The sequence below is a fragment of the Carya illinoinensis genome, chromosome 12 (genome assembly GCF_018687715.1).
Source record: "Carya illinoinensis cultivar Pawnee chromosome 12, C.illinoinensisPawnee_v1, whole genome shotgun sequence".
Lineage (NCBI taxonomy): Eukaryota > Viridiplantae > Streptophyta > Magnoliopsida > Fagales > Juglandaceae > Carya > Carya illinoinensis.
This window is the reverse complement of record NC_056763.1, coordinates 12,146,110-12,158,887: the sequence shown is the minus strand read 5'-3', so window position 1 is coordinate 12,158,887 and position 12,778 is coordinate 12,146,110. Positions and strand designations below refer to the sequence as shown.

The 12,778-nt window shown below is 38.4% G+C and overlaps 1 non-coding gene across 1 annotated transcript; it reads right to left on the bottom strand.

The window, feature by feature from the left end:
- Positions 1–1,882: 1,882 nt before the first annotated feature.
- On the bottom strand, positions 1,883–1,989 carry LOC122290622. The gene has a single exon (XR_006236484.1). It is a non-coding gene; the product is annotated as a small nucleolar RNA R71 (small nucleolar RNA).
- Positions 1,990–12,778: the final 10,789 nt, after the last annotated feature.

Here is a 12,778-nt window from a genome sequence, read left to right as displayed (position 1 = left end):
TTGAGAGAGACCATATTCTAGTGGGAAAGCAGCAAAATTTGGCACTTCAAAAAATAAAACCGAAGAGAGAGTTTCAAGCTGGGGGCTCTTGGACGTGAGACATGCAAGCTGGTGGTTTGACTTGTTAAAAGGCACACAGACACAAGCTGAGAATTTGGCACGCAACGCAAGGCCTCTTGGTTTTTAACTAAGGCTGGGTTCTTTCGGTTGGTGTGATGTGGATGTTAAAGAAATGGAGCTATGTCTAATGCAGAAAGGAGTAGTTATGCATATCTAGAGAATGGGGTTAAGGATAACGTATGATCCAGAGAAATAATGGAGTACCAAATAACCATACTATCATCAAATTATGTGTATTGTGATTATGTTGACAAGTCACCTACGTAAAATAGGGGTCTTTTGCTTGGCCTTTGGCCGTATGGAATGGAGCAAAATTATTCTCTTTTCATTTGGAGAGGAACATTGCGATTGTGAGGAAGAGGCTACAAACTATGACAAGTACGTTTTCAGTGTGGATTTGCTTCTCAGAAAAATTATGTTGAATTTGTTGATGTTGAATTTAATATTTAGCATCAAATAAATTTTCTTTAGTGTAGGAAAATGATGTAATCTAGTTTCAAACTATGCTTGCTTTTCTATGCTAATTTGAAGTAATTTTTTGTTATGTTTGTCTGATTTATTCTAAGCCCATTGCTTCTAATTGACTGACCATTAATTAGATGATTTTGATCTTGTGATTTGCTTTCGAAAGAAAGAACTATAGGATAGATCTTGGATATTTAGCATAGGTAAATATAGAAATCAAACAACCTATATGAACCTATGCAGTCCTAAAATAGTTGGTCTTAATGCTTTCTTGATTCATTAATTTGCATACTCTTATGTAAAATGATGATCAATAATAAATCCAATTAACGATCAAAAGCTAATTTTTGAATGACTTTGGAGAATTTGCTAATAAACAGAGAGAATTAATTTCAATTAGTTAGATGAGAAAAGCACAGTAAGGAATTAGGTGAAATCAATTTCCTAAAAGTTCTTTTTCTAATTATTTGATCATCAAACAACAACTTTTTTTACTTTGAATATTTTATTTGAATTGATTTTAATTCTAATTGCAATTACAAAAATCTTAGTGACTTTTCTAAATAAAGTCGAGATTAGTATAATTTCAGTACTAGTTCAAAAGTGAGATACCAATCCTTGAGGACGACACTCTTCACATTACTTTACTATAAAAATACGATACTATGAACTTGCAATTTTGCAACAATCAAGATTTTGATGCCATTGCCGGGGATTGATTTCTTCATACTTTTGCCAATATCGATACAAAGCAATCTTGATTTTAGTTTAAAATTTTATTTTATTTTATTTTTATTTTTATTTTTATTGTTCTATAGGTGTGTTTTTTACGTTGCATGCGCTGTGCTAGATATCTTGAAATTACTCCTTTTGATTTAAAGATTGAAAGAACTCTAAGATGGACAACATGGCTGATGGATAACATGATGCACAATCACGTGCCTTGAAGGATTATGTACGATCAGTGGTGAATGACAACTACTCAGGTATAAGACACCAAACCATTAATGCTAATAATTTTTGGCTCAAACCAGCCTTAATCAGCATGGTGCAACAAGCCCAATTAAGTGGATCACTAGATGATCCCAATATTAATTTGTCGATGTTTTTAGAGATTTGTGACACTGTAGAGATTAATGGTATTATTGAAGATACCATTAGACTTAGATTGTTTCCGTTATCCTTGAGAGACAACGCAATAGGTTGGCTATAATCTCTACAACTAGAAAGTATCACTAGCTGGCAGGACATGGTTGAAAAGTTTCTTGCTAAATTTTTTCCACCTGTAAAAATAGCCCAACTCAAGAGTGAAATTGGTCAATTTAAGTAAAATGATTTCGAATCACTCTACAAAGCATGGGAAATGTTTAAAGATTTGATTCGACGCTGCCCTCAACACAGATTGCCAGACTGGTTGCAAGTTCATATGTTCTACAATGGGTTAAACGGAAAACTCGGACTATAGTTGATGCTGCCTCTGGTGGAACTTTGATGTCAAAAATAGTTGAAGGTGCTACCTCTTTTTTGGAATAAATGGCCTAAAATAATAATCAATGGCCAATTAAAAGAACTATGGTTAAGAAAGTTGCTACGATTCATGAATTCGAGCAGTTAGTAGCAATGTTTTGAATACCGTACCGGATGGCGTACCGGTCAAGGCACTGGAACGAAATATTTCGGTACCGGTACCGTTTTGTGTACCGTTTCGGGATAGTCGATATATAAATAAATTATATATATAAATATATATATATAAATTATATTTCAAAATAATAATCTATATATGAATAAATTATACATGAATAAATATGTATATATAAATTATAAATAGTCTTATATGAATTGGGGTCAAAAAATGAGATTATAACTTAAAAATTTGAAAAAAAAAAAAACATAAACACCGAAATACCGAAATACCGGCCGGTACAGGCCGAAATACAGGCCGGTACGGCTGGTACCGGCCGGTATTTCAGCCTGTACGAAACAGGTACCTTACCTGTACCGGCCTGGTGACCGGTACGGAATGTACCGGCCGGTACGGTATGGTACCAAAAACACTGGTTAGTAGACATTTTAGCTCAAGTTTCTTCTCTATCCCATCAAATTTCAGCTTTGACATCCCAAGGAATACCACAAAGTGTAGAATATGTTACAACTACAAGTATGATAGTTTTGAGTAATGAAACAATTCAAGAACAAATTCAATATATCAACAATCAGAACTACAACAATTGTGGTAATCCTATGCCAAATTACTACCATCCAGGGCTTTGAAATCATGAAAATTTGTATTATGGACACACAAAGAATGTGCTGTAGCCTTCTTCAAGATTTGAGAGTCAACAAAGTAAGAAGAATATGTCACACGAGGATGCCATGGTTCCCTTTGTTGAGGAGACAAAAGCTAGGTTCAAAAAGAATGATTCACGGTTATACAACATTGAGACTCATTGTAGCAACATGGGTGCCACTATGAAAAATGTTGAAGTGCAAATTGGGCAAATAGCCACAACCATCAATGCCCAACAAAAAGGAACTTTTCCTAGCAACACAGAAGTAAATCCAAAGAAACAATGCAAGACCATCACACTTAGGAGTGGAAAAGAAATTGAGAGATCACCATCAAAGGAAACCAAGTCCAACCCTACAGCTCCAAACAATGGCCAAAACAAGAATAAAGTAGAAGGAAAGGAGGTTGTGGATGATACATTAAAAGAAACTAACGAGCCTCCAAAAATTTCATTTCGTGACAATCCTCCTATTCATTTCTTGACAATCCTCCTATTCTCCATACTCCACTCCTTTATCCTCAACATTTTTAGAAACAATAATTAGATAAGCAATTTTCTAAGTTTTTGGATATTTTTAAGAAAATTCACATAAATATTTATTTTGTAGATGCTTCAGAACAAATGGCAAATTATGTCAAATTCTTAAAGGCATCAGTTATAAGAAGAGAAGGTTAGAGGAGTTCAAAACAGTAAAGCTGTTTGAAGAGAATGCAGTGCCATTCTTCAAAAGAAATTAACTCAAAAATTAAAAAATTTGTGGAGTTTCACTTTGCCCTGCACTATTGAAAATTCATTTTTTAATAACGTTTTATGTGATCTTGGTGCCAGCATTAATCTTATGCCACTTTCTGTTTCCAAGAAATTAGGACTTGGAGAGATGAAACAAACAACCATTTCTTTACAACTAGTAGACTGATCCATCAAGTACCCACGTGGAATCATAGAAGACGTATTGGTAAAGGTGGATAAATTTATTTTTCTTGCTAATTTTGTGGTGTTAGATATGGAGGAAGACCAAGAAGCCCCACTAATTCTTGGCTACGGGAATGACTTTAATTGATGTTCAAAAGGGTTAATTAACTTTGAGAGTAAGCAAGGAAGAGGTTATGTTCAGCATCTACCAAGCCATAAGATTTCCAGAAGATCAAAGCACTTGCTTCCAGGTAGATGTCATTAAGCAATGTGTAGAAGAAGCCTTTCAAGAAGATTTACCAGTTGTTCACCTAGAACAATGTATCACCATTTCATCTCAACTTTATAATTTTACTAACTCTGCTATTTGTGAATCTAATTTACCTTTTGTTAGTGAAGAATTTCTCCACTATGTATTTTCCTTGGGAGCATTGTAGTAGGACAAATCACTTAGCAATGAAGTGGGGAGGCTAGAGCCAATTGTAGCAAAGCTGAATTCTGCAATTTCTAGAGAAAAGATGCAACAAACTATATGTAGTTCCCGTCCTTGCGGTGGGTCCTTTAGAAAATGATTTTAATAAAAATAGACAGGAATTACGGTTCCTTTTGAAAATTTCTTTTACTTTCATGCTAGGATACAAAAGACTCCACGTTTATAAATAAAACTTGTTTTCTTGATTAAAAAGGTTACAACGGATAACATAAATTTTATAATTAAAGTTTCTCGTACGAAATGTCTTTCCTAGGCTTTCATGTTCTTCCCCTTGGGTTGTGTCCATTCTGACGTGTCATGCTCATCTTGTTCCTGGGAGGGCACACATAAAAACTAAAATAAGGCGATGACTTGTAAGCATTACTTCATATAGTTAAAATATATTAACATAGGTTTTCAGTCATGCATTCATCACTCTATACATACATATCATACTTATCATGCATAGACATATAGTTCATTTTAAAAACGTTGTGAGGAGGGGTTTAAAAAACATTTTCTTTCTTAAAACAAGTCCACATGCCTTGCTCATTTGTTAAAGAGTCTTTTCATGCATACATCTTTTCTTACATACATTCATGTATAAGTCTTTTCATACATACATGCATTATTTCTTAATACATGCATACATTCTTTTCTTATCACTTTCATTGGCCATTGCACATTATTGCGCCCCGTGTGCTGGGGTTTTTAGTCTTTTGGACCTGATTCCGCCTGCAGCCACAGGTTGGGAATCAATTTCATATGGTGCAACACTGGTTACACTACCAGTACTACTTACCCGACATTGCAATCTGCCCAGTCCATTCATTCGGTACCTTTTACTTTTCCATTCATTTGGCCGTTACGTAGCTTCATACATCATAGATTTAGTCCATTCATTCCTTTTCAATCCTTTCATTCTTTTAAAATCCTTTCAGCCCTTTATAGTCCTTACAGTCCAATTCTTATAATTCTTTACATTTCTTATAGTTCTTCAGTTCATTTCATTCATAAAGTCATTTTAAAAGGTCTTTTCATAAAAATCATTTTAAAAGTAGTTTTCTTTCATTTCCATCTTTTAAAAAAGTCAGGTCATGCATCTTTTAAAACTTCATTTCATTTTTTTTCATGAACATACATACAATACGTACCGCGTATAGCATCCATCCACACGCATACACTTACATACTTTGGGTGCTTGAAAAGGGGCTACCAAGGAGGGCTGTTATATACTTATACTTAAAAGCTTATGCTTGGCTTTCTTTTTTGTAAAGCGTTTTGCGTTGATAAAAGCGTCAGTTCGTAAAGCATTATAGCATTTTAAAGAAAAGTGTTCCGTTTTCATCTTCATTTATTTAGAAAAACTCTAGAAGAGTAGAACACAATACTTACTTGGACTTCATGCCATACTCATTCCATGCAATCCAATTGTGTGGGTGTCAAATGGAAACCTACATGCATACACATAACCTCAGGTCATCATCTATCTAATGCATAAGCAACTATACTAAAAATAGAACTATGCCTCACTTGGAACACTCTCCATTCATCCCTGGGCTCTTACGTGCCATTTACTATGCTAAAACCTTTAGGGTCTTATTCCTTAAAGTGAACCTATGTGATTCACCTTAGGGTTAAGATACTAAGACCTCCATCTTATTCTTCTATTAACCACATGTCGACGCATGACTCGGGCTGACTAAGTCACGCATCCTAGATAACTTACCCATTACTACCTTCACATATCCTAGCCCATACTCAATCCTCATTTCCATCCATACAAGACACACGACTTAAAGCCAACTATGAGGCTAAAACACCATGTAACCATGTTGAGGATAGATTACCCATTACATATGGTAAACCTGTCCAGCACACATGTCTCGCCAGAGGCATCTGTATCTTATCCCTTTTAACACCTAAGACCAACTTATAATTCCAATGAATGCCCGCTTGTATAAACAAGCTCTATACTCTGATACCAACTTGCTCAGACCCAGTCGATAGGACTCTTCCTACAACTCGGGCCCCTTACAAGTTCATCCCAACACTCGACAAGAGAGGACTGCATCCATAAATGCACCTCTATCACATCACGTAGCTTGAGAGAAATCCCAAGTCATGTCACGATGCCCGTCATGCTTACTCTACACTCTCTAATACTTTTCCACCACTTCATACATACTCTCAGCCATAAGTCAATCACAAGGTGACACCCGTCACCTCAGACTACAGGCCATGTTACAGCTATTTCGGGACACCATTACACAGTTTCCGATACTGCTCACACACTCTACACTTCTTCACCACACAACCATCTTTTTATACATGACATGCCTTACGATGCATTGCTACACAACACAGAGCACACCCCACATGCACTCCCTTCACTCTACGCCACATGTCACTACACTCTACGTCACACGGTGCGTCACTGCATTGCATGGAGTACACTCCACGTGTACTCCCTTCATACACCATGCCATATCACGACTACGGCACACACCTCATGTCCATACTCACAACATAGTCCAGAACACTACACAATTATGCCCAACACTTCGTTACACAGCAGCACTTCACTTTACAACTACACAACAAACTCCACAATTCTAACAGTACAATCCACAACCTATCAACTAACTAACATATTTACATAAATAATGAGAGATAGAGGGTTATACTATCGATGAGATAACCCATGTGTCACTCGTTGCCTGTCATGATCAAGACGTGGAGGAGTCATATGTGGCAGTTAACATCGTGTATAGTGGTTGTCCACCACATAAAGGGGCAGTTCAGGCTTGAGAATGCTAGGCATAGTCTTGGAAAGGCTCAAGGTGACCTCGTGGTGGTTTGAGGTGGGAGAGCACAACGGCATCACACCGTGAAGAGTGTATCCGAGAGAGAGTGAGGGTGCTTGAGGTGGAGGAAGGCTATGGAATTTCATGGGAAGCTAGAGGGAGGTAGAGGGAGGTTGGTGGAAGTGCTTGGTGGTAGAGGAGGTGGAGCACAACAACGCTAAGGCCGTCGGTGGTAGATCTAAGATAAGAGAAACCCATTTTGGGTAGAGAGAGAGAGAGAGGCTCATGGGAGAGGTGGAAGCATACTGGTAGCTCCTTGGTGGCTAGGGAGCATGGTGGTGGTGCTTGGTGGCACAGCTAGCCACGCATGGTGCCTCTAGGAGCTGTGCAAGGTGAAGCCATGTTGATGGGCTCTAAGGTGGATTGAACCTTAAAGATCCTTTACAAGTTCCAGATGGGGCAATTACAAGATCAAGAGCCAAGAAAATCAAGGAAGCAAATGCAAGGATTGGTGGATTGGTGCAATCCACTTGGAATGAAACTAGGAAGAGCCCAACACTCAAGATGGGCTTGAAGGAAGGAGAACCAGTTTTGATCCACTTGATATAAGCTATGGAAGACATGACTTAGAGATAGGACTTCTTGTTGTTAAGGCTTTCAATTTGTTTAAAGGTTTTTTATTATTAGTTTAGAATAAGTGGGCTTGAGGATGCTTGGCCCACATATGTATTATTTCTAATGAACTAGGATTTTTGGGAAAGCCTTGTATTTTGGCCAAGGGCTTATTTGGAAAGTTATTATTTTATTTGAACTAGGGTTTTAGAAGTTACTGTAGTGCGGCACTGTTCACGCTACAGTACCGTGGCATTATTCACTAGGATTTTTGGGGATTGTTTATTTAAACCACTTGTAGCCTCATTTGAGGAGGTCAGACAATATTGAATTTTCATGGCGAGTTGAGTTTACTCTTCTTGTTCTTGATTGAACTTTTGAACTTATCAAAGGTAAATCACAACCTTTATAGTGTCCCTCCTTTATAATCTGGGTTCTTGAGACGGGTTCTTCAATGGGTCTGGATTTTAATATAGTCTAGGTTCTTGAAACGGGTCTAGATTCTTCATCCATTGACTTGATTTTAGCTTTCTTGGGTGAGTTTTCAAATTGATTGTGGGTTCAAGGAATTCTAATTCCATGGGTTCACGCATGACGAGATCGTGTGCGTGAGGTAGCCCAGTGGAGAGAGAGAGAGAGCTGGGTGGAACAGAGATGATGGAAGGGAAGCTCATGAGGTGGTGAAACTGTTGGTGGTGGTTGGTGGCCATGTTGACCGCGTACGGTGGCGATAGAAGCTAATAAATGGTTTTCCATACCCATTTAGTTAAAGGGAGGAGGAGAGAGAATGGGTTGTTGGTGCGACTCACCACTGATGGGGATGGGCTGGTCGGCGAGAGAAGGACCTATCAGTGGTGGAGGTGGAGTGTGGCGTCTGGTGGTGGCTCCGGTCGGAACAAACAATCGTACAGTGAGAGAGAGGAAAGAGATGTCGGGCTGGGAGAAAGGGAGAGGAGAGAGAAAGAGGAAAGGAGAGTGAGGGAGAAAGGCTAGGGGCTTGGGTATTTAATCGAAGTCCTTCATTTCAGGATCTTCAAATGATCTAACCGAGAGTTTAAACACTGATTTGAAAACACGTAAGTATTTTATTAAAAATAAAACATTGAGAGGAATTAAGATAGAATATTACTTTATGAACCAAAGTTTATAAAATAATATTCCTTTATCATTATTTAAAATGATGAAGTCTCGTTAATTAATCAACGAGAATAAAACAATTTAAATTAATTTAGAGTTTTCAATGTAAAGTTAAATCTCGTAAGATTTTTAAATGACTTAAAATATTTTATTTAAATAATTTTTCACAATTATAATATTTTCCGAGTTAATCAAAATATTGTAATTGTGTTATTTAAAAACAAGTTTAGTCCAATAACACTAGAAATATCACATATAAATATTTCAAGAATATCTAAAAGACTCGTAATTTTAAAATATTTATCTTGCTTTTAAATCCGCTTGATATCTTTTAAAACATGCCATTGAGGCTCGACAAGTAAAATGCGGCTCGTAATTAAAGAAGAAAGAATGAGCGGGTTATCACACTATAGCTACAGAGTTGAAGCAATTACCTAAGCATTTTTGCTATGCATTCTTGGGTGATAGTTATACCTTTTTGATTGAGCTGAAATATTGCATATTTCATATATTTAGAACCAAAACATTTTAATTAGTTCATGAGATTATTATTGATTTTAGATGAAAACATTATTAATAGGCATAAATCCGAGTTGTGATTTAAATTGATTAATATCATGATTTATGTTCAATTTTATAACCTATGATTTTTTTTGGATAATATTTCCTTGCATGCAAAATATATTTTTGATATTCTATTTTTTTCTGCAAATTTTTTATTTTGTCTAGTTTTATTTTTTGCCTTTAATTATTTATAATTTATTTTCTTGTCTAGTACTATTTTTGTTTTTATTTATTGAGTTATCTTTCTTATCTTTTTTACAGCAACCACATCTTCCTCCTTGCCAACCACTCATTTGTAAGCCCAACACCTCCACCCGCTACACCTTCACTTTCAGCAGAACGCATGCGCTGTCCCAACAACCCACAAAGATGGACGCCGCATGATTTAAGAAGAGGAAGGAGTATGTTGGGAGATAAAGAAAAGAAGTAGCACAGAGGACCACCAACTAACAAGAAAAGAGGAATTTTTTTTAGAGGTAAAAAACTTCTTTTGGGATGATCCATATTTGTTTACATATTGCCCAGATCAGATAATTAGAAGATGTATTCCTGATAGTGAATTTTAAAGTGTGATGTCTTTTTGTCACTCTAGGGCATGTGGTGACCATTTTTCTGCTATGAAAATAGTTTTTAAAATTTTGCAATGTGGTTTTTATTGGCCTACCCTTTTGAAGGACACCCATGAATTTTGTAAAATTTGTAAGCGTTGTCAGAAATTTGGAGGGATTGCCTGCCAAAATATGTGTGACGCCCCAAAATCCCCACGCATGGACATGGGGAAATCGAGACATCCGGATGATGACATCACGGGTCACCACCCTATCAACGTGTGCCAAGTGTGTGTATGTGCATTTGTGTTTAATTGAGAAAATCGTGTTTTATTGACGTAAATGGATTTCGGGTACGTATGTCTCACGAGCCCAAGCCGGGATGGGTAATTATCTCGATGGAACTCCTTTGGTCAATCGGGAGTGGATAATACTGAGTGACGTGCCCTGGGTTGTCGCAGGGCGACGACCGGATCGCACGATACGGTAACGCTGTCGTGACGACTCCGTGGTCCCTAGAGTGGCGGGGACTAGAGGGTGGCCTGACCAGGGACGCGCTGGGCGTGAGTCTGGGCATCGCTCGTTTAGGTGTCACACGCGTAGTCGTTACCTGCGGTGTGGCACAGAGCCAGGGTGTGCGGATGATCCCTAGGGGAGATCATGGTGCATGCATAAATGGATCGTTTTTATGGTTTTCGGATGCGGGCCATTTTCTGGGAAAATGGCGAAGTTTGGTTTTGAGGCTTTTGATCCATTTTCTAGGAAAATGGTGGTTTGGGCCATTATCCCAGATAATGGTGAGACTTGGTTTTAAGCGATATGTTTTTGTGGGCCAAATGGGTTTTTGGCGTGCGTGGAAAAAAAATGATTTTGCGGGACGTGTGCATTGGTTTTTCTTTCATGCATATTGTTTGAGTTTTATATGTTTTTATCTAGTGGTGTTTGGATTTTACTTACCTGCGGCACCATTTTTGGTTCCGTAGATTTTGGTGCAAAGTTTGAAGTGGAGGAGGAGGCTGAGCCCGAGGATGCGGCTCCGCCGGAGTTCTGAGTGGGTTATGTTTTGTTTCGGCTTTGAAAATATATTTGTGTTTTGTAATATTTTATTATGTATGTTTTAAATAGCTTTGTATTAAATTAAGAAAAATTCTGGTACTTAGTTATTGACTTTGCTATTTGCTGCGTGTTTCTCGTGCACATTCGTTGCTTATGCACACACTTGGCACTCGTCGATAGGGTGGTGACCCGTGATGTCATCATTTAGATGTCTCGATTTCCCCGTGTCTGTACGTGGGGATTTGGGGGCTTCACAGTGTTTAAGTTATTTTAGTTGTTTTGTGGTTTTTAAAATTATTTTCGTCGGATCAGTTTTTGGACTCCAGAGATGAGAACTGGACCTCATTTTCTTTCTTCATCTTTTCTTATCTCTTTTTCTTTTTCCCTTTTTGCTTTTTTCTTTTCCTTTTCTTCTTTTCTTCTTTCTTTCTTTTCTTCTTCTTTTCCTTCTCCTCTCCCCCCGCGCTCAACCTCTCTCTCTTTCTCTCTGTCGCCGTCCTGCTTGTGCACCCAGACCCACTGCCGTTGGCCGACGTGGCCAACACAGCTCCCACCAGTCGACTCCCCTCTGGTCGGCGCACCACCCCACCAAAAACCAGCTCCATCCGTGCCGCCGTTAACCCCCTACAGCCCATCTAAACCACACGGCTTTTTGGCCATTTTCGGCGCCGTCGCTCCACCTCCGGCCACCACCTCTTCGCCACTTCATCCCTTACCTCTTGCCGTCCTAACCCACCCATTTCCGGTCCCGATCCGTTGACGGAGCAGCTCCCACGAGCTCAACTCCGATTTGCTCTTTTTCAGCTTCCACCGCCATTTCCACCACCACCCACAGCCAAAACTCACTTCCATTAGCTTCATAAACATCTCTAGGCCATTCCCTATCAATTTCTAGTCTTGGTTTGTCCCCATTCAAAAGAGGGTAATTTACAACCCACGGCCACAGTGTAAAATACACTGTTACGTTGCTTTTTCTTCCCTATTTGCAACGTCGTGATCTTTCAAAAAATACCTTATAGCACTGTAAGTATTTTTCAAACTCTATTTTAGATTTAAATATATTTTTGCTCTTACAATAAATTATTTAACTGATTGGTTGATTCCAGACTGAGTCCGAGGAGTTCGGAGGTCGGATGGATTGAGGACGGAGTTGCTTGGTTTTGTTGTTTTTGTGTTTGGTTGGATGCTTTGTATCTTGAGGTGTGCATTGCATGTATGTTTTTGATATATGTGAATGATTGGATTGACTGGTTTGAGTCAGAGGCACGTGTAAGGATGGTGGTAAACAGGGACGGTGGTAGAATCCCGCCTATGGTTCTCGCCTACGGTGCACTCGTAGGGACGGTGGTGAGCAAGGATGGTGGTAGAGTCTCGCCTGCGATTCATGCCTATAGTGCTCTGATGGTCTGGTTTTTGGGCCATTATCAGGGATAATGGCGAGATTATGTTTAAAGGATATGTTTTGGGCCAAAATGGGATTTTGGCGTGCGTGGAAAAATGTGGTTTTATGGGGTATGTGCATATGCATTCTTTCATGCATATTAGTTTAATATGCTTTTATCTTGTGGCATTTGGATCTTTACTTACCTGCGACACCATTTTGGTACCGTAGATTTTGATGCAGAGGTCGTGGAGGAGGAGGAGGAGGCGATTCCGCTGGAGTATTGATTTGGAGTTTATGCCTTGTAGTCGGTTTTGAAACAATATTTGTGACTTGTAATATTTTATTATGTATGTTTTGAATGGGTTTGTATTAAACATAGAAAAAATTTTGGTACTTAGTTCTATGACTTT